The following is a 25,039-nucleotide window of genomic DNA, read 5'->3' as shown; positions in this document are numbered from 1 at the left end:
ATGTTAATCACAAGGAGCACAGCTTATATATTAGGTTTCAAACAGAAAGTCTGTCCATCTGGCAGGCAAGAGAGACATGCATGGAGATCAATGCTTCAGGGGTCGATTGGTGATGCGTGGACAGTAGAGAGCTTCTTTGTGATTCCTCATCACCTTCAGGAAGATGCTGGTCTCTCGGAAGCCTTGTATTCAAGAGCCAGTGACAGGATAGGCTCAGGATTCGAGAAGATGACAATGCGACAATAGACAACAATTGGCAAGCCCAGCTGGCCACAAGTAGTCCTCACATATGCAAACCCTGGTAATTGAGAGAGGTCAATGAAGATGAGGCCTCAGCTTGAGCCCTCATAAGGGCAGGGACCACTGACGCTGATCTGGATACAACATTCCCTCAATCCCTATCAGCTTCTTCCTCTGAAATGATGAAAGTAGCAGAAATAATTCACATACTGCTGGAGTCAAAACAGAAGCAATGACAAATCCGATTGATGAGATCCAATCAATGTTTTTGCTGCAAGGTGCTAAGATTTTAGCAAAAAATTAAATCATTGAGAAGATTAGTGCATAAAGAGACAACTTTCCGCGAGTGACAATGAGATACCTGAATGACCTAAAAGTGCTACAAAACAAGATTAACGTTTTAGAGCCCAACCGGAGGCCTAAGGATAATCAAGTGTGAAAAACACTTTCCCTTACAAGCATTCTAGAACTTGCTGAAATCAACCAATCACTTAAAACATCCATGATGAAATTACTAAGGGAGAGGATCCTGAATTAGGATCCTACACTTAAAGTGGAGAGTGGAATTTAAAGCATACATTGTACAAACCCTTGCAAGCTATTACTTACGGCCTGATTTGGATCTTGGCTGATGGTTTGCTACGCTGCCGAAATATATTTCGGCGGATGGGATATCCGTCACGGTTGTGACGGAGTAACCCATCCACCAAGATCTAAAACAGGTCCTTATCTTCTGACATAGTTAGCGGTGGAACAAATTCCACTGAATCCTTAAAAGTTGTGTGTTTTATACAGTCTTACGTTAACAGAACTACGCCTAAAGAAATGGCTAACGTGGCAATAATAATAGCATACACAGTAAATTTTCTCCTTCATAACACAAAAATGTGAGACCATAATCTGCCTTCTCCTAATGAAAAAAATGTAATATTATCAGCAAATCTAAAAAAGGCTGAGATTTATCAAATTCATACAGACTCCATCTCTTTGCTGAGAACTTAAATCTTTGCAACTCGGTTTCAGAAGACAATCCCGGGCACAATTCACGCTAACAAGCACGGATCCTAGAAGAACGTTGAGAAGGTAAAAAGATCTCAGCTTTGCAGGCAATGTCATTTCATGTCCCCTAACGACAATACTAGTAGATGCAGAAAAGGCTTTTGACTTGGTTCCATAGAAGTACTTACAGGAATCATTACAGGAGTTTGGATCTCCTGTGGATTTTATATAAGTCGCACAATCTGTATATATTGACACCCATGTGCAACCAGTGTCACCAATGGCGAACAGAGTCAGTCGGAAGTAACTAGGATGGGAACCAGGAAAGGGCTCAATCTCCCCTTTAGTGTTTCCCATATTTATAGATCTACTTGTCTTTACCCTTTGGGGCAGCCAGGGCATTTCAGGATTTCAGTTGGGAGATATCTTCCCGAAGGTTATTCTGTAGACTGATGACCGATATTGATGAACCGAGAATCAGAGCGCTCTCATATTGCATTAAATCTGGACTGTTTTGGAAGCTTCTCACGTTATCAAATAATTCAACCAAGCAGAAATAATGACTTGGTATTTACTACTAGAATATCAAACAACTCAAGGACCTGAGAGATGTATCCAAATTCTGATGATTTAAGTACTGTGGACGGACTCACTTTCCTTTCTATAAGTATGAGTGAATGTTTCCTTGCATCCGTTTTTGGGAACTAGTGACCTCTCAGGTTTTTCTCTTCTCATCTCTGAAAATAACCTTTGGGCATGTGTGACTAGCCATGACTTTTTTCAACTAACCCCCCAAAATCCAGAGTTCACAGAGCGAACTGCACATAGCCCCCCACCTCACCATAGCTGTAGAACAGTTTGACACAGCTTTGGGCCATGTGCAGCAGGCTCCACCAATCCCTGGTAGCTGAGAACCAGCTAAAGCAGCACAAGGCCTTAGACAGTTGGTTCTCCCAATATGGGGGCCCTACACCATGCAACCAAGATTCTTATTGGACTTTAAATATAACACAGTGCTTCTAGAGGCTCCCTCTTGAACTTTGCCCTCCTTGAAGAACAGAAAGGTGTTTATTTTATGACCATGCGGCAAACAGCGCAGAACTTATAAGCATATCAAAACTCAACTTTTCAACAGAAAATGTGACTTTATCACAACAATTCCATATATACGATGTACATTTCAATGTAAAATCTGAGATTTTGGAAATACAGATATTTTTTACATTTTTGTGATTTCCACTCCTCTGGGGCTGAACCTTCCCTAAACCTATTCCAAGCTGGTCACACCCTTCTGACCCTCTAGAGGCAAAGAGTTTCTTTCCACCCAGCAAAATCATCATTCAGCCTGTCTTGAGATTTGGTCCAAAGTCACATTAATAAAATGGTAGAAACATGAATTGAAGCCATTCACCGACCTATCACTTCTCTCAAAACTTTAATAATATGGACAGGAGTTGTGGCTTCATGATTGTGTTTACAGCTGACCAAGATAGACTTGATTTTTCATCTAATTTGATGCGGATTTGTTTCCTTTGCAGAAAATAATCTAATTTTCACAAAACCACAAAAAGTTGTTGAGTTCGACAAGACCAGTGCACCTCATCATGTGTCTGGTGAAAATCCGTCCAGTGGCTTTTGCTGTAGATACAACAGATTTTTGCTTTACGTATGTCAGTTCATTTTTGTAAAATCACTTTTTGCATTGGAAAAGCACGCTGCTAATTTTACCTCTGTACCCTCATAATGAATCTACGCCAAGCCTTCATAAGTCGATTTAATATGGCTTAATCAAACATTTGGAAAGTTTTGTCCAGTTTTGTCGAAAAGCTTTAATTAAGATTCAAAGATGGTTTTCATTGCAGGGTCACAACTCAGTAGTATATAATACTGAGTGTACACTAATGTAAATTCAATAGAAGACAAGCAAACAAGAAGTAATGTATACAGTTTAAATGTTTGCTTCCCGTTCTTTTCTACTGTTGTATGGAAAATATGAGTTGTCGTCATGGCAAACCAAGTTTACTGCATTTTGATATACAGTATGCCTGCGCTGCTGTGGGGGCGTGCAGTCTCCGGTGGAAGGACTCCCCCGCCCCCATCACTCAGTTACCCCTCAGCCCTGACAAGTTTCAAGTTCCTGTCCAACCCTCCTCACGTGCCCAGAGAAAGCACGACGCAATTAACGCCCTGTAATTACCGCCCCGAAACCAATCAGGTGGCTTGTAAAGAAACCGAGCAATGCATTTCAGGGGCAATAAAAAGAGATGAGGTAGAAATGGGACTGTCTAACTCAAATTGTGGCAGGCCGACAGCCCTGGGGCGCTCTCTTTAGCACTATGCACCTGTGTCAAGAGCAGGAAATGCAGCCAGTTGCCTGGCAACACTGGCTGGAATTTCAGAGTATGTACAGTACCCAGAAATGTCTTAGTTTGGCAGACAGGGGATCTTTTTTCTTCCAGTTGATGCTCAACAAACTATCATATCGGCCTGATGTGCCCTGTCTCGTCCCCTCTACAATGGATGGTTTGAGTGACAGCAATCTCCTCTGTCTGACTAGTCACATCTTGTTGGATAACAGGCTGGAAAAAACAACAATGTCAATTTGATGTCAGCAACTTTCCACCTAATCACACGGCGCTCTGCAGTTTTTTTTTTAGTAACGTGACAGGACAAAACACTCGGGGAAAAAGCATGCTGGAACTGTCTTCAGACTTTAGACTTGACGAGACCTGGCTAAAGAAAAAAAACATGTATCTAGAAAGAAGATGAAACAGACCATTCAGAGACTCTGGTAGATTTCCCCCAACTCAGAATTATAGACTTATAGGCTTATAGTCTGCTAACGAGGGCTGTACCAGTTGTTAAAGGCCCTGAAACTAAGTTATAGACCAGAGCTTCAGGTGAGGGACTATAACGAGGGAGAGGTCCTTTAACATCCTGTATAGCCCAAGGCAGAGGGGCCATGAGGCTATTAGCACAATGCACCTACTGTGGTAGAATCTTCTAGATTAAAAAGGTAGGAGCAGAAAGACAAACATTGCAAAGTTAGAGCAGAAGGCTTAAACCAGTTATTACGAGGCCCGAGCCACTTTATTGTCTTCAATGGAGCTCCCAACATTATAATGTTCTAATATAGCCTTAGAGCCTGACGTAGCAGGCTCTACCAGCCATTAAAGGCCTGCTCCAGCTTTAAGGTGAGGGCCTTTAACAAGGGAGTGGGCCTTTAATGGCCGGTAGAGCCCGCTACGGAGGGTCATAAGGCTATTACAATATTCCGCCCCAGAGGGCAGAATGCTGGAGACCGAGTGGGTTTAAATCCCCTCGGACTCCAAGAGGCTTTTGTTCAAAGCAACAGCTGTGAAATGTAAAAAACATTAGAATGTTGCTCTCCGAGCTTCTATCAGCCATTAGAAGCCCGGAGCACTTCATTGTCTTCAATGGAGCGCTCAACATTCCAATGTTCTAATTACGATTAGAAATATCTGGGCCATTGTCTGTGGGTATGTAAACACTATACAATAACCATACAAGATAATGTGTGCTAACCATATATCAGTAATTAAAATCCAGGATATGTTTAAGAAGCAATGGGCAATTTATAAAGGTTTTAACATGCTCCACTTACACACAATCCCCAAAGCTCAAAATGCACATAACTGTCTGCATGTAAGTACGATTTGTGTGTATTATGCATACTACTGAAGGGCGTAGCTCTCACTGGTGCAGCAAGTGTAGTGGCAGTGGGGCCCAAGGCTGTGCAGGGGCTCTTTGTCTGCCAATTATAGATCATTTGCCTTAGCCTGGAAATAAGGGCTCCTGGAACTGAACAGAGCAAAGCAAGAACAGAATGTGGGAGAGATGCAGCCGACACGAGGACAAGATGGTTGCTCCCTGAATAACTCTGGTGAGCAGTGCCTGTTCTTGACTGTTTGTCTCACCGGAACCTTATATGCCCTAAAAGGGGTGGAGTGAACAATGCAAATGATTTTCAAACTCTTGCATAACTGGCATGGGATGCCAGCCAGATTTCACAGAGCAGCCCTTCTCCACATTCAGATCACTGGATATGTAGACAGCAAACCTATGAGTTGTTGCATATGATGTGGGCACACCGCAACATCGCTCTTCGCAGATCCTTCTATCAGGTGGTGAAGGAGACCACTCATTTTATTAAAGACAAAGGGCCCGATTCACAGAACTAACTTAAGACAAAATCCTAAACTTACTACCATTTTGGTATTCACAGCAGGCACTTACTCATTTTGGTATTCACAGAAGGCACTTACTCATTTCGGTATTCACAGAAGTTAGGAGTCCTAACTTTAGGACTCCTAAATGCCTTCTGTGAATACCGAAAGTCTTAAAATTAGGATTTTTCTCAGTTTAGTAGTAGTATAGTTAGGACTCCTAACTTTAGGACTCCTAAATGCCTTCTGTGAATACCGAAATTCTTAAAATTAGGATTTTTCTCAATTTAGTAGTAGTAAAGTTAGGACTCCTAACTTTAGGACTCCTAAATGCTTTCTGTGAATACCGAAAGTCTTAAAATTAGGATTTTTCTCAGTTTAGTAGTAGTATAGTTAGGACTCCTAACTTTAGGACTCCTAAATGCCTTCTGTGAATACCGAAAGTCTTAAAATTAGGATTTTTCTCAATTTAGTAGTAGTAAAGTTAGGACTCCTAACTTTAGGACTCCTAAATGCCTTCTGTGAATACCGAAAGCCTTAAAATTAGGATTTTTCTCAGTTTAGGAGTAGTAAAGTTAGGACTCCTAACTTTAGGACTCCTAAACTGAGAAAAATCCTAACTTTAAGACTTTCGGTATTCACAGAAGGCATTTAGGAGTCCTAAAGTTAGGACTCCTAACTTCTGTGAATACCGAAATGAGTAAGTGCCTTCTGTGAATACCGAAATGAGTAAGTGCCTTCTGTGAACACCAAAATGGTAGTAAGTTTAGGATTTTGTCTTAAGTTAGCTCTGTGAATCGGGCCCAAAGACGATACATAATATCCCTCCTCTTGTTGCATTTTCCACCTTCGTAACAGTTGATAAAAAGCTTTTTGATTATTTCTAGTGTCGATCTCAACATTCTGAAAGATCAAGGCAAGGCTTTTAGGAAAGGGAGCATCGCTCGCGGATGGAGAACACTTACATAATGAATGGTGACCGAGGAGTAGAAGTACTATGGTTTCTTTGTGGGCGTCATTTCACTAAACCTCTCGGAGTAGCGGAAGTGACATCACACATCCTTTGACCTCAGTGTCATTGTATGAAGTGACATCATATGACCTTTGCTCTAATGTTAAGAACCCCATAGTTAGTTCACAGTTTGTATACCACAGCAGTTACTAACACAAATAAATGTCGACTATATATACAGCTGTACTGTAGTCAGGAAGGAGACACGACATGCCAAGGACACTTTTCACATTCATTTTGAACTGAAGGATATTGTGCTAAAAAAATATATTGGCTTATAGTATTTCTCGGATTGTTAACACATTTTCATTTATGAGGACACGAAGACACCAAGCACAAAGTGTCATGGTTTTAACAAAATTTGTCATGCATTTAATAAAAAATACATGTGATGAGTTGTTCATCAATGTGTGTTTTTATTTAATGTTTTTGTTTATCCAGAACAGTGGCATCCCTCTGCTGAATTTACTTATTTTCTAGAATTAGATCCCAGTGAGAGCAGCAGAATGTAAACAGTTCTCATCAGGAGACTGTTTACCTTCTTTCTTGGACTGCTTTTGCCACCTCTGAGGTGAAAGGTCGCAAGGAAGTTCCAGGGGTAGCAGGGAGCAAGATGGTGGCCCCCTAAATTACATCCATGGGTTTCTTCTTGGATTTTTGTTACTATTTATATTAGGTGGTTCTTTTATGGACTATATAGATACTAACCATCAAGAAAAGAGGAGGCTGAACTGTGGACTATAACATCTCATTAAAGAGCCTACTGGTCTCGTAGCCAGTTGATGAAGGAGAGTCCTGATTGTATTAAAGACAAAGGTGGCGTATATTATAGTGTTCTGTCTTGTAATAAAGATACTGGAATGATATATGGAGAAAGTAATTGACAGCTGTTGATCTTAAGATTGTACCATCTACCCTTCTAGCTCCACTACATGATATGTTGGTTTTTACAGAATTGTCGAATCATAGTAGTTGGTAGTTACCGAAAGCCATGGCAGTGGCATGATCTGTATCAGGACACACTAGAGAAAGGCCACCATCCTTGATCTGAAGGAATGGCTGGCTGAAATGTCAAATGGCGCCTCCCAACCAAAATTCAATCAACTCACTAAAGTGGAATCCAATCCTGAGGCTCCCATCTCAGATGTAACACTATTACACTGTGTGACACATTTGAATGACTCCTGAGGAAAGGTAATTTATCTCAGAATTCCTAGTATGTGATGACATGTACCTTGGGTTCCCTATTGTTCTCTGTGAACCTTTCTCATCCATAGACATCGATGGATATATTTTGGAAAGGCATGAAGCTAACGTTCTGTATCCTGTATGCACAATGTCATAAATTTATTATGGTCATCGATAAGGTGCATTTGCTTAATTGATGAATCAATCAGGATTTGTAAAGCGCTGCAAATCACCCCTTAGGGTCTCAAAGCTCTGGAGTTGCTAGCTGCTTCGCGGTGTTCCGTTCATTCCAACGGCCAGGTCTTGAGTCCTTTCCTGAATTCCCGTAGTGATCGGGTGGTCCTAAGATGTAGGGGAAGGTCATCCCAGACTTTGGCCACCAAGTGGGAGAAGGCGCATCCTCTACTGTTGCTTTCTTGGATCTGGGGGGTGTCTGCGAGAAGAGGGAGGCAGAACGCAGGTGTCGAGTCGGTTGGTGGAAGCCCATTCATTTGTCGATGTATGCTAGTCCTTCACTGTGCAGGACTTTGCATGCATGGTCCATATCTTGAACTGGCATCTCTTCTGGAGCTGGTGTAGCTTCTTGAGATGCGGTGTGATGTGGGTCTGTCTGTGTAAGTCAAGGATGAGTCATACAGCTGAGTTTTGTACAGTCTGTATTCTCTTCAGGAGGCGTGCAGTGAATCCTATATAGAATGTGTTCCCAGAGTCCAGCCTGCTGGTGACGAGGGTCTGCATGACAGTGCCTCTGGTGTTGACAGGGAGCCAGTGTAGGGAGTGTAAGCAGGCAGATGAGACTGCGTTTATCTGATTTGTTTCATATCAAGTGTTGTTGATGAATAGCACTCGTTACTTAGCATGCCTTAAGTACGCAAGCCATTACAACGCGGTCGTTAGAACGACCGTGTTGTTAGTTCGCATACCTTTACTACGCAATTCGGAACAACGAATTGCGGTAGGGGGCGCTGGATGTTGGAATAGTATAATTTTCTATTCCAACTCCAGTCTGTGCGGACACTAGGGAAGGTGTTGGATTTAAAATCCAACACCTTCTCCCCCCTAACTCAAGTCATTGTTCTGACTTGCGTAGTAAAGGTATGCGAACTAACAACGCGGTCATTCTAACGACCGCGTTGTAATGGCATGCGAAGTATCGCATGCGAAGTAAACACTGTTTACCGTTGTTGATTACCAATGGTACGTACAGCGATGGTATCTAAGTCCTTTACCTTTACCTTCTCTGTAGGACCAACATATCCTGTATAGATGTGTCCCCTCCTCCATATTTATGGCTTCCCCCTCTTGGAGTTTCATTTATTTGTATGTGTTTCTAGCATATCCATTAGTTAAATGGGTCTTTTTGTAGGCATTTCTGTTACTCTTTTAATTTGCATAGTTATTTGATGTAGGAATGTTCCTCTTTGATAAAGAACTGTACTAAAAAGCAAAAATAGGAGTCCCGTGTTCCATGCTTGCATCGGGGACCATGGAACCTTTGCTGTGGCAACATGTGCGTAAAGTTCAAACAACACACTGTGTGATTCAAATGGAGTAGCAAACACCATTGAAAGGAGCAATAGGCGTGTGCTAAATGGATATAAGGTAGATACATACAAATTCCTTGCATTAGTGCACACCTGTTGCGGTCTCGGAATACTAAGGGTTTACAGCAGAAGACGCTTGTTTTGCGACTTCTGCAACATGTATTGTGCGGATGCTAACTACGTACCAGCACCATCCCAAGACATCATTTCCTCATTTGCGTGAGTGCATGGACCTATGCAAAATAATAGAACCCTTTTCCATTATGCCCACGCCATATTACTGACTCCAGCACAGGGAGGCTGCTAGAATAGGAGGTGTATTGACTGTGCACCACAAATCCTATCTGGCATAGGGACTCCCAACACGAGCCTACTGGAGCATTTTGAGCTCCCTTCGGAGGAAGAATTTGGTAGAGTTGCCTTGGACGTCTCTTCTGGCTCACCGCTGGATCCCCTTCCACATAAAATCTGGAAGGAATTTGCCTCAGAACTTTTGTCTAGACTCTGGCAGATTTGCAATCAATCACTATCTTGTGGGGTTGTGCCCTCTGTCTGGAAACAGGCTGTGGTTACGCCTCTTTTGAAGAAGGCTACTCTTGACCTAACCTGTCCGGGTAGTTATCGGCCTATTTCTCTTCTACCTTACCCAGTGAAAATCCTTGAACGGCTGGTCAGCAAATCTCTGTCTCAGTTCCTAGAAGGTAACAACAAGCTGGACAATTACAATTACAATGTACAATTTGGCTTCTGCCTGGAACATGGGACAGAGACTGCCCTGGTAACCGTGATGGACGATCTTCGTCTAATGGCAGACAGGGGGCAATCAACAATACTTATTTTACTTGACCTGTCTGCCGCTTTCGACACGGTTAACCATGACATTTTGCTGACCCACCTAGAGGAGATGGGAATAGTAGGCACTGCCTTGAACTGGTTTCGATACTATCTTTCCGGTAGGGGTCAGGCAGTGGCTCTACCTCCATTTCAATCTGCCCTTTTTAACATTAGGCATGGCGTTCCCCAAGGGTCTGTCATCAGCCCGATTTTATTTAAAATATATATATGAGCCCATTAATGGACATAATTCAGGCTCAAAATGTGAAGCTAGTTAATTATGCTGATGACACTCAGATTATTTTATCCTTGGATGGATCCCTGTCTAATGCCCTGGAGAATTTCCACGCCTGTATGCTTGATACTGCGCTGTGGCTTCGGAACAACTTTTTACAATTTAATTCGGATAAGACCGAAATTTTGTACTGTTCTGATGGGAAGGTCCCTCCGCTCCTTCCTCACAATTTTTGGCCTCTCGCGACTTCTACTCCTTTGGTTCTGACTAATATGGCACGAAACTTGGGAGTTACATTTAGCGCCAGTTTGTCTTTGGAGTTGCAAGTGAATAAGACGGAGGGGATGTTGCTTTGGTCTGATCAGGGCGTTGAGTAAGATTCTTCCACTGCTTCCAAATTCGGTCAAAGCCTTAATAGTACAAGGCATAATTTTAAGTAGACTAGATTATTGTAACGCCCTACTGTTGGAGTAACCTAAGTATTTGGTCCAACGCTTGCAACGCGTTCAAAATGCGATGGCAAAACTGGCCTTGTCCAGTCCACAAGATTCCTCTGCATCATTGTGTTTGGCACACTGGCTGCCAGTACTGCAAAGAATACACTATAAATCCCTATGCATAGTCTTTAGGGCTTTGCATGGTGTTGGTCCAAAGCCGTTGCAGAGGAAACTGGCCTGGTATACTCCCACTCGGCAACTTCGCTCCTCTTCTGCCTGTCTAGCGAAGGTCTCCAGATTCAAAAAAGCTAGAACTGGAGGAAGGGCTTTTAGTCTTGCAGCTGCAAGGTTATGGAATGAGCTACCATTGGAAGTTAGACAGTGTAATACCTGTTGTTTTCGCTCCATTTCACGTTCTGATGGCTGCGTTTTGTACTATAGCGCCTGGGTACCCGTAGGGTGATTGTTGCGCTTTATAAATACTGTATACAATACAATACAATAGCGGTGGTGCACAGTCAGCATGCCCCATAGAGGTGATATCAGTGCACGTCTTTTCTGAGGAGTGACAGAGGTCCCAGAGACTTGCCCCGGGGATCCCTCTGCAGGCGGTTGCAGCCACTCATTACACCACCTGCAGCGGGATATCTGCCCTCACCCCGCACCTGAAAAACAGAGGCATGGTCACATCTCTTGTGATAGGTGGGCCAGTAACTTCAAACAACTGGTTCATCTTTCACTAATGTGCTGTTCCTAGTGCAGGCAGGGAATCCAACAGAGAGACTGGACTGAGCTTGTTTTCCTTTCCCACAAGCCTTTGAAGAAGAAAGAAAATTTCGAAACGCGTCGGCAGAAGTGGGATATGGCTGTGAAAGGGAGCAGGCTGGTGTCTTCCATACCGATAATAAAGGGCTTAAGCTTGGAGCTCTGTGTTCATGTTCGAGTGCTTCTTAAATCTAGTGGTGCAAGCAGGAGCAGGATATTTTTGCGGCGGCCATGCCGTAGAGAATGCACCACCCCATTTAAAGTGGGGGCCACGGGGGTTGATATTCAACAGCCTCTCCAAGTGGGGCATGAGCATTTGGATTAAGGAAGCGCCTAACTGCAGAGGCTCATTTGCGGGCCTCGAACGCACCAACAGAATATTTACAAGCAATTGATCGGGACCACATCTCCCAGAATACGCTGCGCTGGCTCATACAGAGCAGCCCATAGGGGGCGCGCTATCTTTGTTCATTAAACGGGGAGAGACTGGACTGAGCTTGTTTTCCTTTCCCACAAGCCTTTGAAGAAGAAAGAAAATTTTGAAACGCGTCGGCAGAAGTGGGATATGGCTGTGAAAGGGAGCAGGCTGGTGTCTTGCATACCGATAATAAAGGGCTTAAGCTTGTTGCTCTGTGTTCATGTTCGAGTGCTTCTTAAATCTAGTGGTGCAAGCAGGAGCAGGATATATATATATATATATTGTTAGACCTGGCACGATTGGCGTGGGTCTCTCCTGCTTTTTTGGGCTTTTGCCTCCTGTGTTTTTACTGTGTGTTGGACTCTGTTTTGCTGGTCTAGATGATTTCTTTTCATTTTTTCAATTTTGCTTGGCCTTTCTCCTTTTTAGCTTTCTTTTAGTTTAAATAATTCTAAATTGGATAACAATCAAGTGGTAATATGTCTTTTGTTGTTTCTGTGTATTTTTAAATACATGACTATGTATAAAATGATGCTGCTGTTATATTTTTTTGTCATTTTTTCCCATCTTTGTTTGTCTAGGGAGATATGTGGTATGAAACATTTGTCTTGTTTATATATATGGAAGTGATGTGGGTTGTTCGTATTGTATATATAGGTGTTTGCACTTTTTAAATGTATGACTATATGTATGTATTTATGTTATGTGTTAAGTGATGTTTTATATATATGTTTTGTTCATAATTGGTTACAGCCCTGAAGAAGTTCCTGTGGCAAAAGGAATGAAACGCGTTGGCGGTTTGCTGTCTTTTAAATGATTGTATGAATAAAAGAAGAACTTTGGAAAACACTTGCACATTTGGACATATTCTTATTGAGTGCACCTTCCTTTGCGCGAAATTTCTTGGATTATTTAGCATCTAACAACGGCAGATGCTGGAAGTAGTTGCACCAAACAGTTAATATATGTATATTTAGGAACTTAAGTGCTTAACCTTGGTCCGTCGTTGTTGGTTCTTTTTTTGTGCATTTTAGTATTCTGGACAGTTCTGTACTTGTTCCCCTTTCTGATTAAGCTATTACAATTCAGAGATTCCAAGATGTGAGGGAGGAAATAGCCCTCAACCTTTTTGGTACTGATAATTCAAGACAACCCACACAACAAGGTACTGTGACTAATACAAGTCTTAAAACACTATTTCTCAGATTAGAGCGCTTAAAGAAACAGGAGCTCTCCCGGTGGTGGGGCGGGGTGACGCTCCAACAGTACCTGGAGAACAAAAAAGTTCAGAGAGGACTTAGAATACTTATTTTTCCTACTTTTGAGGACCTTAGTATCGATCTTTTAAAGGATTGAGAGGGAAACCTTGAAAGTGTGTCAGGTATCATGATGCAGATATTAATTAAACATGCCAAGGAAAAAGGTGAAAAACTTCAAGATGAGGTAGAGGCTCTGGAGAAAGAGATCAATGAGTTAGAGCAAAAGGATCTCATTGAAATCTTTGTTGCCATTCTTAGAAAAGTTATGGAGAAACATCAACTATATCTCAAAGATAAAAAATTGAAGAAAATAAAGAGAGACAATAGGGACTACAGAGACGGACGGGTGTACACATTTGCAAAAAAAATTGACAATGTGCAGGTAGTTGAGGACCAGAAAAGGACCAGGGAGACAAGGGAAGAGAGTGATGATACACGCTCTATTAGTGGTGTTTCGTCCTCCTCCTTAGAAAGCACTACATCGAATTTATCACGTGAGGTCCCTTTAGGGGAAGGGGCTTCTTCGTTTCAGAAGAAGCTCGCAAAACTGCGAGTCAGCAGCAGGCTACAACAGAAAAGGGACCAACCAAAGCCCGGCGGGGAGGTAGGAGGGGCAAAGGTAGGTTCAAAAGGCAGGGGGAACATGGCAGGACAGTCCAAGAAATGAATGACACTATTGTTCATAACCCATTGTGGTCAAATGTTACACTGAATGAAAATGATCTGAAAATTGTTAATTTGTCTAATAAAACCTTTGACAAGGATGAAATGGCGGTGCTGCGTAGGGGTTTGAATTTTTTCCCCACCCAAAGTGACATGATTGATGCACATATAAATCTGTTTACATTTGTTAGAGTTCTTAAATTGAAGGATCATTTCTCACAGTCATATCCACAGAATATTGAGCAACTCCCTATTCCCCAACATATGAACCATACAATTGCAGATATACGAAACATACACTGTTTGATGACATTGGACGAGGATGAGGAACATGATCTGAGATCGCTAATGAGTAAACAGAATATTTCACAAAACTATATGATGGACAGTGGTCTGAAACCCAGATCTAAATTTATACTGGCTATGAATTACCATCGAAATATCGACATCTTCTATGATAAAGTCAGTGAGGACATATATAATATGGAGACCACTAAGAGATTCACTCCGTTTGCTAATCACAACATTACCACTCAGGAGAGAAGGGTCCTTAATAGGCTCAAACTTGACGAGAGGATCGTCATAAGGGAGGCAGATAAGGGTGGTAATGTTGTGATTATGAACCATAGTGATTATATGGGTGAGATAAATCACCAACTGAGTAATGAATCTTGCTATCGCAGGATTGTGGGGAATCCCATCAGTAATCTGACCACCGTGATCAATATGAAATTAAGCGAATGGAAGGACACTGCACAACTTACGGAGAATGAGTTTAGATATCTTAGAGTAGAGTGTCCAAATTTCCCATGCATTTATATCTTGCCTAAAATTCACAAGCCAGATCTGTTCCCTCCTGGTTGTCCTATCATCTCGGGGGTGGGCTCACCCACCGAAAAAGTCTCTGAGTTTGTCACTTGAGACTTCAAAAGCATGTTGTTAATCTTCCGTCTGATCTGATGAACTTCTATTCGTCACTTTTGACGTACAAAGTCTATATACGTGTATTCTTAGAGAACTTGGAACCTTGGCAGTACAGTCCTTCCTTGATAAGGAGAGTGCTGATCAGTATGCCTTTAATGAATTGATCATGAAAATGATTGATATTATTCTCTGTAACAACTATTTTCTATTCGACAAATGCTGGTTTCAACAAATTCTTGGAACTGCAATGGGCTCCAGGTTTGCTCCCTCTTATGCTTGCCTCTTCATGGGGTGGTTTGAGAGGGAGCATGCCTGGGGCAGACGTGCCTCCCCCTGGAGTGATTACATTGTGTTCTGGGGGAGGTACATTGACGACATTATTTGTCTTTGGTCAGGGTCTTTGGAACAACTTCAAGAGAATTTTATATACCTCAATGATAACCAGTATAATGTGAAATTTACAATGGCTTTCTGTAGAGAAAAGATCAATTTTTTAGACATAAGGCTCTATGTTAAGGATGGCAGAATACACAGTACCCTTTATAGGAAAGACACGGCCTGTAATGGGATATTGCATGCTGACAGTGCGCATGCTCGGTTGGTTGTCAATAACATCCCATATGGGGAAATGACAAGGATAAGTAGAAATTGCAGTGAAGAGGATGCATATCTCTACAATATCTCAGAATCTAGAAAGAGATTTTTACAGAGAGGGTATGATAGAGAGGTCCTAGATAGAGCCATTGAGAAAGAACAATGTCTCAATAGAAAGGACACCCTGTGTGAGAAACTGAAAAAAGATGTGGCAATGGAAAAATCATTCAGGTTTATTACCCAATATAACACCAACAGCAGTAAGATGTTCAATATTTTGAAAAAGAATTGGGGTATTTTGAAGGATGTTCCAGGGCTAAAGAGCTGTCTTACCATTATGCCCTCGGTAACATATAGAAGGGGTAAATCATTGCGCAATGTCTTATGCCCCAGTTATGTCACCAACAAAAATGATACATGGTTGCCTACTAAACCTAAAGGTTTTCACACCTGTGGGATGTGTAATGGGTGCCCTTACGGTAAAAATAAGATCTCGAAGTTTACCTACAATACACCTATTGTGCACAATATAATACATTTCATCAACTGCAATACCATGCATGTCATCTACGTGATAGGATGTAAATGTGATATCATATATGTGGAGAGTACGGTTCACACATTAAAGATTCGGATACAGGAGCACCGTAGGGCCATACTCAACAGAGATCACAGATACCCCCTGAGTGAACACTGTAGGACAACACATCCTGAAGATAACCGTTTTTGGGTTTCATGGTATTGACTATGTACCTATTGGCAATAGAGGAGGCGATAGGTAATTACTAGTCAGGCAAAAAGTGGCAAAATGGATTTGTAGACTGAGGGCTACACAGATGGGTCATAATACTCATAAGGAACTTCATCACTTCCTTGGTTTAGATAAATAGTACCATCAAAAGATACTATGCTCTCTGATGACATCTAACAAACAATATATCTATTGTAACATCTATATGATCCTAGTCGGATGATCTCTATGCCCCTTGTTAATTGTTATTAGCCATCTATCTTACCGTTCTAAGTATTCAAATATAGCGATTGAATTGACATGTACTCGGGTATATTTATGAGAATTGTAGTTTCCCTGTGGTGTTGAATGATATTATTTCTATACATTAAGTTTGATATGTTTTCAACTTCACTGCAATTAATCAAATGTATGGATATGAAACTTGGGGGGGTCGTATAGAGCAATGTATTGCTCTACTCAACTCATAGAAGTGTATCTATGGCTAAGGCTATATTTATAATGTTTTCTTCTTATTCGTTCTATTTTATTTTACTATCCTATTCTGCCTTTGGAAGTGGAGTGGATTTCATTTCCACGCATCTGTCATTGTTTTTGATCATTTTTTTGTTTTTTGTTTTAGGGCTCTGGGCACGCAACTTTGGTGTTTGATGGTTTCAGGATGGCCATTCTCGTTGTTCTAAGAAACAACTAGAATACGTCACTAGATGGCCTCCCCTCATTGTTTATGTGAGCACGTGACGATTTCGTCATGGAGATTTGACTGTTTAATTTCCCTTTACTATTGTAGGTTTATAGGCCCTACTGGTCCATTATGTTGCATTGGGTAACCTTACTTTCTATGGTTATTTTTCGCTGGATATATGACTCCCGTCGTTTTGAAACACCTTAGTTGACATATATGGCCGCAATACTGTAAGATGGCCGCCCTCTTCTCGTATATTCACATTTGTGAATACCATTGGGCTTGTGACTCCCGTCATTTTAAAAAACCTTAGTAGATAATTATGGCCGCAATATTCCAAGATGGCCGCCCTCTTTATATATACTCACACTTGTGATTACTCCATCGTTGCTTGTAATTGTAATTTCTGTTTACGTATTATATGGTACGTCTCCATTTATGTACTACCAAGGATCTATTTGTTGGCGTGTTCTCTTAAGATGAGTTGCCACCATGTGGTATTTGTCAGTTTTATCCCTTTTTAAAAATAATTATCTGTTGTTTCATTGATATTTATTTCTGGGTATATGACTCCCGTCTTTTTGGAAAACACCGTAGTAGATATACTTAGCCACAACACTATAAGATGGCCGCAGTCTTTACATATATTTACAATTGTGATCTTTCCATCGTCACTTTCAATTATACTCCTTGCTCACGTATAAGATGTCACGTTCCCATTTACGCACTAGTTAGGCTTTCAATGGTGGCGTGTTATCCTAAGATGAGCTGCTGCCGGTTACCACTCTTTTTTAAATATAAGGGGTTTTAAAAGCAAGACATCTCTAAGCTTTATGCTGCCATGTTAGGATGGTTACTTTGCGAGATAAAATTTTACATGTGGGCGGGAGCATTCTAAAGTGCATGAGGAGTTTGATTCTATTCTCTAGTTGATGCTTAGAGTGTAGGGCCTCATGTTATGGGGCCTCTTTTATATTATGAGAATGTCACTGACGGGTTTATGGGATGCTCGGTTTATGTTTGTTTTTGTTCACTATGTCACTGAGTACTAAGTATGAGGGGAATTGTTGATATTGGCCTGTTTGATATCTCTCACCATTCAGATCATTATACCAAAAAGTTTGTTGCCGGTTTTTCAAGGGACCAGACTACCATTCTCGACTTCTGTATTCTAGAGGTTTTATTCACACCTCTATTATTTAAAGGTGAGCCTACCTTGGGTTTGGACTGTATATATGGTATGCAAGTGGCCAATTTTCTTGATTTATATCATAGTCTTTATTATGACTAATTTTTTCTCTGTTCTTTTTACCCCTTGTATTTTACGCATTGACGCAAAACGTAAGCAATCTGTTTCGCCTTTACTTCATTGAAGGATATATGTATATCACTATTCAAAGGTGAGCAGATACGGGGCAATATATATTTAATATAGTCCTCTATTGTCTATCGTATACATTTTTACATTGTCCTTAGGAATATGCTTCAGGACATTTTTTCAAAAATGTATCTGTCATGACAATGGATACAAGGCGACCTATTTCTTATATATAATTTGTGTGGTGTTTGTTTTTATTTTGTTTCCTTAATAGATTCATATATCGGGGTCTCTTTCCGTGTACATAATCGGCAATTTACATATATTTCATCCTATTAGGAGCTGTTTGAGCTACGTATTTCTTGGGCTCTATTAATCTCGCAATCTTCATTGATTCTTAGGTTAGATTCGCTCTTGATGTACTTTCTGGGTCTTGTGTACTTGTCAGGCTCTCTTGTGCCCCTTTTTTCATATTCTGGTTGTCTCTTGGACTATTTCCAAATCTGGTACCTACACATGCTATACTCATTGTTGACTTGTTTTTATAGACAAAAATGTGTGCTCACTTGCTGATTTCTTTTCATTTTTTTAATTTTCCTTGGCCTTTCTCCTTTTTAGCTTTCTTTTACTTTAAATAATTCTAAATTGGATAACAAGCAAGTGGTGATATGTCTTTTGTTGTTTCTGTTTATTTTTAAATACATAACTATGTATAAAATGATGCTGCTGTTATATTTTGTTGTCATTTTTCCCCATCTTTGTTTGTCTTGGGAGATATGTGGTATGAAACATTTGTCTTGTTGTTTATATATATGGAAGTGATGTGGGCTGTTCGTATTGTATATATAGGTGTTTGCGCTTTTTAAATGTATGACTATATGTATGTATTTTATGTTATGTGTTAAGTGATGTTTTATATATATGTTTTGTTCATAATTGGTTACAGCCCTAAAGAAGTTACTGTGGCAAAAGGAACGAAATGCATTGGCTGTTTGCTGTCTTTTAAATGATCGTATGAATAAAAGAAGAACTTTGGAAAACACTTGCTCATTTGGACTTATTCTTATTGAGTGCACCTTCCTTTGTGCGTAAAAACCCTTGGGAACGAGGTAGGAAAATAAAGTTTAGTATGACTGAACTCAGAATGTTAAAATGCATCTTTTAGTGAGGGTGATTTTTACATTCTGTGTTTGAAAATACTACTTTTAGAAAGTAAGTATTTTCTTGCTTAGTCATCCAGTGTGCCTGTAGTTTGTTTGTTTATTGCATGTCTGGCTTTGGAATGACAGGAGCTGGGGAGGAGCAGTGGCTCCAGAGAGTTTGACAAGTCAGGGCTGGGCTAAATCGACCTGGGCTGCATTTAGAGTAGGGGGAGGAGATATCCTTTCACCTGAATGGGCCTGGTCTGCCTTCCGCAATGCTGTCTCCACCTCCTGCCAGGAAGCTGCACCAGAGAGGACAGAACTGGTTTTGACCATGCACAGGGCTTCTCTGCCACCAGAGAACAATTGATTTTGTAGTATAAATATTGGGTCCCAAACGCCAGAACTTTAGATGACTTCTGAGAATCAAGAGGAACCTTTGCCAAGGAGAAGAGCCGGAGAAGCTGAGGAGGAATACTGCCCCTGTGCTGTTTGCTGTCTGGGGTTGGCCTGCAGTGGCTACTTACTGCCAGGAAAGGAGAAAGGACTTTGCTGTTTGCTGTGTCCCCTGCTTGAGGAAGATCTCCAAGGGCTTGAAACTGAGCTTGCCTCCTGTTCTGAAGTCTCAGGGACAAAAAGACTTCACCGCTAGCTCCTCTGAAATTCCTTGCTAGGAGATCTGACCTGCTCAGAGGTGCCCGCTGTTGTTTTGGACCTTTAGAGACTGTATTCCACTAGGAGTTGGAAAATCAATTCAACACCGAGAAGCATGACGCATCTGTACCTGTTTCAGATCCATCACCGAAGAAACCGTCACAGCGCCTGCTGCGGCTCGAGAAATCGCTGCACGCCGCATTGAGTGCAATGATCTCCGAAGTCTAAGATCACCGCACCGATTCCGACGCAAGCCCTGCTGTGCGCCTGCAAGAATCCATGCATCGTCCCGGATCGTCGCATCACACTGAGGCGCCAAGTCTGTTGCATCGTTGGGGGACACAGTAAAAAACTGTTGCATCACCTCCCCATGCAGGAAGAAACTGAAGCATCACCTCCTCTCCGGTAAGCAACCGATGCATCATCTCCCCTGAGCAGCAGTAAGGAACCGACACTTCACCTCCCCCGGAGCAAGGAACCGACGCAAACATTCCCTGGGTGTAAGGAACTGACACATCACCTTCCCTGTGGCCCTTTTTGTATTGTGTGTGACACATCTAAGGTACTTTGTGTGAAAAGTGTTGCATCTGCAATTTGTTTTGAACTGAACTATCTCTACCATTTGAAAGTCATTTTTTTTTTTACGGTATTGTGGATTTTTGTTGCTTTGGATCTTGTTTGGTTTAGATAAAGATTACTTATTTTTCTAAACTGGTGTGGTATCCATTTGTAGTGTTTTCACTATATTACTGTAGGTGTTCACAAATGCTTAACACACTGCCTCTGAGATAAGTCTGTCTGCTCAGGGCAGGGGTTATTTTAGAAGTGTATGCCCCTTACCCTGACTATATATAGTCTGTATAGTTGGCAAGCAGGCCGCTTCCATCCTGGTGATATGGGTGCCAGCAACAGCTTGCACGTCCATCCAAAATTTCACAAAAGGTTTGTGGTAAGTCAAGTAAACCGCAGCACTCCAAAGCTGATTAATCCATTAATTGAAAAGACAGATGGCATGTTTCAGCTACAACGTACACTTTGTCAAGTTCAAATGACCTGCCTACAAAGTGGAAATAAATGATGCACTATGCATAAACACAAACAAAATGCTATGATTCCGACTGCACTTATTAGAAACAATATTGCCAAAGTGGATACTACTCTCTCATAATATCTCAACTTGAAATGCATTCACAATTCTAATATCCAATTCCAAAAGAATTATAAACATTTGTAACACTAGTCCAGGTTAACAAAATGACATATTCTACCAGCATAGACATAGAAGAATGTCCATGGTTTTTTCGTACTGTTACTGTTATCCTGAAATGGGGTAAAAGATTCTCATAATAAAACACAAACATATTATCAGTTGTAACGTCATGTGCAGCGGCCAAAAAACTCATTATGTATGTGAAATAAGTGCCAATAAATATAATCTGGTGAAAAGTGCAAATAACAGTGCCATGCACAATATTTTATCGAAACTCCCCAAAAATAAGAATACATTGCATTAACTCATAATGCTAATTCATTTATAAATAATTCCAATGTTCGCAGGGTCCTAATAATAGTGTGACATATATCTCAAGTGATATATTGCAATTTGTGCCCAACGTACAGATGGGACATTGAAAAATAACGAGCAATGCCCTCATGTAACTCAAAGCATGTCACCTTAGGAACACAATATCGCTTCTACACCCATCAAAAGGAAAGGAGTTTTGTAAATTCAAAATAAAAATATAAAATCATGAAACAGCGCCCTAAATGTGCAGAGAGTCTAACGATCACAATATCTATGATAGTGTCTCTGGGTATGTCTGTACCCCAGGGAAGAAGCATAATCTATATTGGGCTGATAAATATAAATGTGCATAGGAATAAAGTGATGATGTGCAATAAAGTGATGTAAAATATGATATAACAAACAATCAAACTGGTTAAAATACTATGAAAAACAAGGTAAGAGTGCCCGGAACCCAGGTCTTATTAGGACTATAAAATGAACAAGTCATCAAAGAGGATTATGGGATGAAATGACTAAGACAGGAGCGTGTTCCCACACATAGGACCCATGACTTAGATCCCAATATAAAAAGCCGGTTCTTACTACTCAGACCATGATGTTTCAAGTTTAGCTGTATGATATATCGAGATTCCTGAATTCTAAGTTGTTTCAATCAATCCCCCCCCCCTAATGTTTTTGGCTATCTTATCAATGCCATAATATTTAAGAAGTTGGGGATTGCTTTAATGTTTGGTGTAGAAATCCCGAGCTACCTATAATCCATGTCATTGTTTTTAATGGGCCTTAGATGTTCTAGGATCCTTCTTTTGACCAAGGTTTAGTGCTCACTATATAGATGAGACCAGAGGGACACTCTAGAAAATACATAACATATTTAGTAGTGAAAGTGATGAATTTAGTTATCTTCTTTGTATTGACCGGGGGGTAGTTTATAGTGATCCTTATTGGTACTATAGTTGCAAGCTTTGCAAGTTCCATATTTGTGGAAACAAGATAGTGCAAGCCATGTGGATTTTGTAGGTGGGGTATGGTTTGGTACTGCTATGTCCTTAATGGACTTAGGTTTTCTTTCTCTATTGGCAGGGAAGTCACCAATTTCAGTCCCTATGATGGAGTCGGCTTTAAGCAAATTCCAATGTTTCTTCATACGTTCCCTGACTCTTCCAGAGATACTGAATCTCAGGGAGGTTCCCTTAAGTCAAGTTAGATTTCTTATCCAATGGTTCGGTTTTGCTTCTAAACAATACAGTTTCTTGAGTGTGGCCCTGTAGTTTTGCCTAGGCTTGTTTTGGAACCTTATCAGCATACCCTCTCTGTTTAAATCTTTTTAGGATACAATTGCTTTATTTTTCAAATTCACACTTCTCACCACAAATGTGCCAAGCTTCTAACAACTCCCCCATAGGGGAGGCTCCACTTCAGTGTGTTTGGGTGATGGCTATGAGCATGTGTTTTTCCTATGTACCCATGTGCATATTTTTTTATCATCTACATGCAGGACAACATCATGATATTCACTATCAGTTTTGCAAATTTTGTGTGTGAAGCTTAGCTTTATATATTTTTGCCTGAGTTTGAAAATGAATTCATTAGCAAGGCTCCTCCAGCAGCCAAGGAATACATTTGTGAAACTGAAGGTGAAGCAAGTGTCCATCGCTGTTCCAGTGTGTTGCCTGTAAAGTGTTTCTTAAAAAATAAAAAATGTATTTGCCAGGCAATAGGTCATCATTTGCTCAATCATTTTAGTGGGGTCAAGTAAGGAAAGGACACAACTTCTCAAGTAGTACCAGCATGCTTCCACCCCCTTCTTATGTTCAATGCATGTATACAAAGAACATACATCCAGTGTGATCATTCTATAGGTGTCTTCCCACTCAATGTCATGTATCCTTCTTAAAAAATATGTACTGTCACAACAGCGTGATCTCAAGTCATCTACATAGGGAGCTTCATACTGATTCAAAATGATACCCTTTTTTTCTAGAGGGCTGCCATTGGAGGAGATAATGGGTCTCCCATGTGGTTGTATTAAGCTTTTCAGAATTTTAGGTAAGAGATATAGACAGGGTATCTTAAGGTATAGTTCTTTCAAATAGTTATATTCAGTGCAGAATCAAACAACATTGTCAAAATCTTGAACAAAAATTGGAACACACTAAAATGTGAACCTACTTTGACGAATGATTTACCCAAATGCCCCTTAATAACGTACAGAAAAAGCAAAATTCTGAAGGACATTCTTATGAAAGGAGATATATCTAAAACCCAAATTAACACGCGTCTTAATTTAAAGGTTTTTTTTCCATGTGGACACCGTAAGGCGTGTCGTCACAGCCACATGCGAAAAAAATACCTTACTCCTGTAGCAGAAAAGAACATTGAACAATTTCTGACATGTGGAACCACATATGTCATCTATATTCTTGAATGTCCATGCCATCTAAGATACGTGGGGAGCACTACTCTAGCAGTCGAAAAAAGAGTGATGGAACATATGCGGGCAATAAATAATAAAGATCCACACTATCCTGTGGCCAGACACTTTGCCAAATACCATTTGTCGAACAGTTCTCTGTTATCATTCTATGCAATAGAACAAATAGAGTTTAACAGAAGGGGCGGCAATAGAGAGCTACAACTCAGACAAAGAGAATCGTGGCACATCATTAACTTACGGAGCAAACATCTGGGAGGTTTAAATCAGGATGAGGAATTAAGTGTCCATTTCCGAGAATAATGAGATTTATGATTAGAATTAGTCGTTTGAACATATTCTGATGAAATTAGATGAAACGTACGTTGTAATGCAAAACTGTTATTTAGAGTGTTTTTACCTTTACTATTAGATACTAATAGTTCTTTATTGTATTTTGTTTTAATTATAGGAGGAAAGGAAGGGGCCGACTCCCGAAGGGAATCGAGATTCACCCCTACCCTTTTCTTCCAGAGCATCATATCAACATATATGAAATCGAATTATATCACAGATAAGAGAACCTTCATGTTCCTAATAATATGTCTATGTTCTATTCTGTATGTTTATATTTAGAAAGGGAAATAGGTAGAAATAGTAATGAATGGATTCAATTTTTCTTTAGGGTGTTGATCTTTATATTTAATTTTGTGGCAATACATTGTTACGTACAAGAAAATATGAGAATAAGATTAATAAGACTTAATGAGCTTTGACACTAAGTCAGGAATGAAAGAGTGTTGTTATTGACATTTAATGCAATCAATGTAAATGCATATTGGGCTTGATAATGGAAGAATATATTAGACACTGTGTAAATTGAATAGCAAACAAGTTATGCAAAAATAGAATTTAACCTATTTATATTTAATTCTAAGAATGATCATTGTTTTAAGGCACTATGCCAAAGGAATATTAATAATCTTTCAAAAAAGTCCAACTTATAAGGTGATGCATAAAGTTTGCATTTGACTAGCCTAAGATGGCCGCTAACAAAACATTAGATTAGTATATGGACATGGTGAATGTAGTCCTTTTTCTGTTTTCCTGTTTGAATTCTCAACAGTATATACGTAACTCTAACCCACACTTTAGTGTGTGAGCAAGCCTGCTGCGACAGGCGAAAAGCGTTACTAAAATTAAAGAAGATCTGGTGGAAGAATAGCCCCTTGTGTGGTCATCATAATTA

The sequence above is a fragment of the Triturus cristatus genome, chromosome 1_2 (genome assembly GCF_964204655.1).
Source record: "Triturus cristatus chromosome 1_2, aTriCri1.1, whole genome shotgun sequence".
NCBI classification, from domain to species: Eukaryota; Metazoa; Chordata; class Amphibia; order Caudata; family Salamandridae; genus Triturus; species Triturus cristatus.
The sequence above is the reverse complement of the archived record's forward strand: the minus strand, read 5'-3'. Positions refer to the sequence as shown.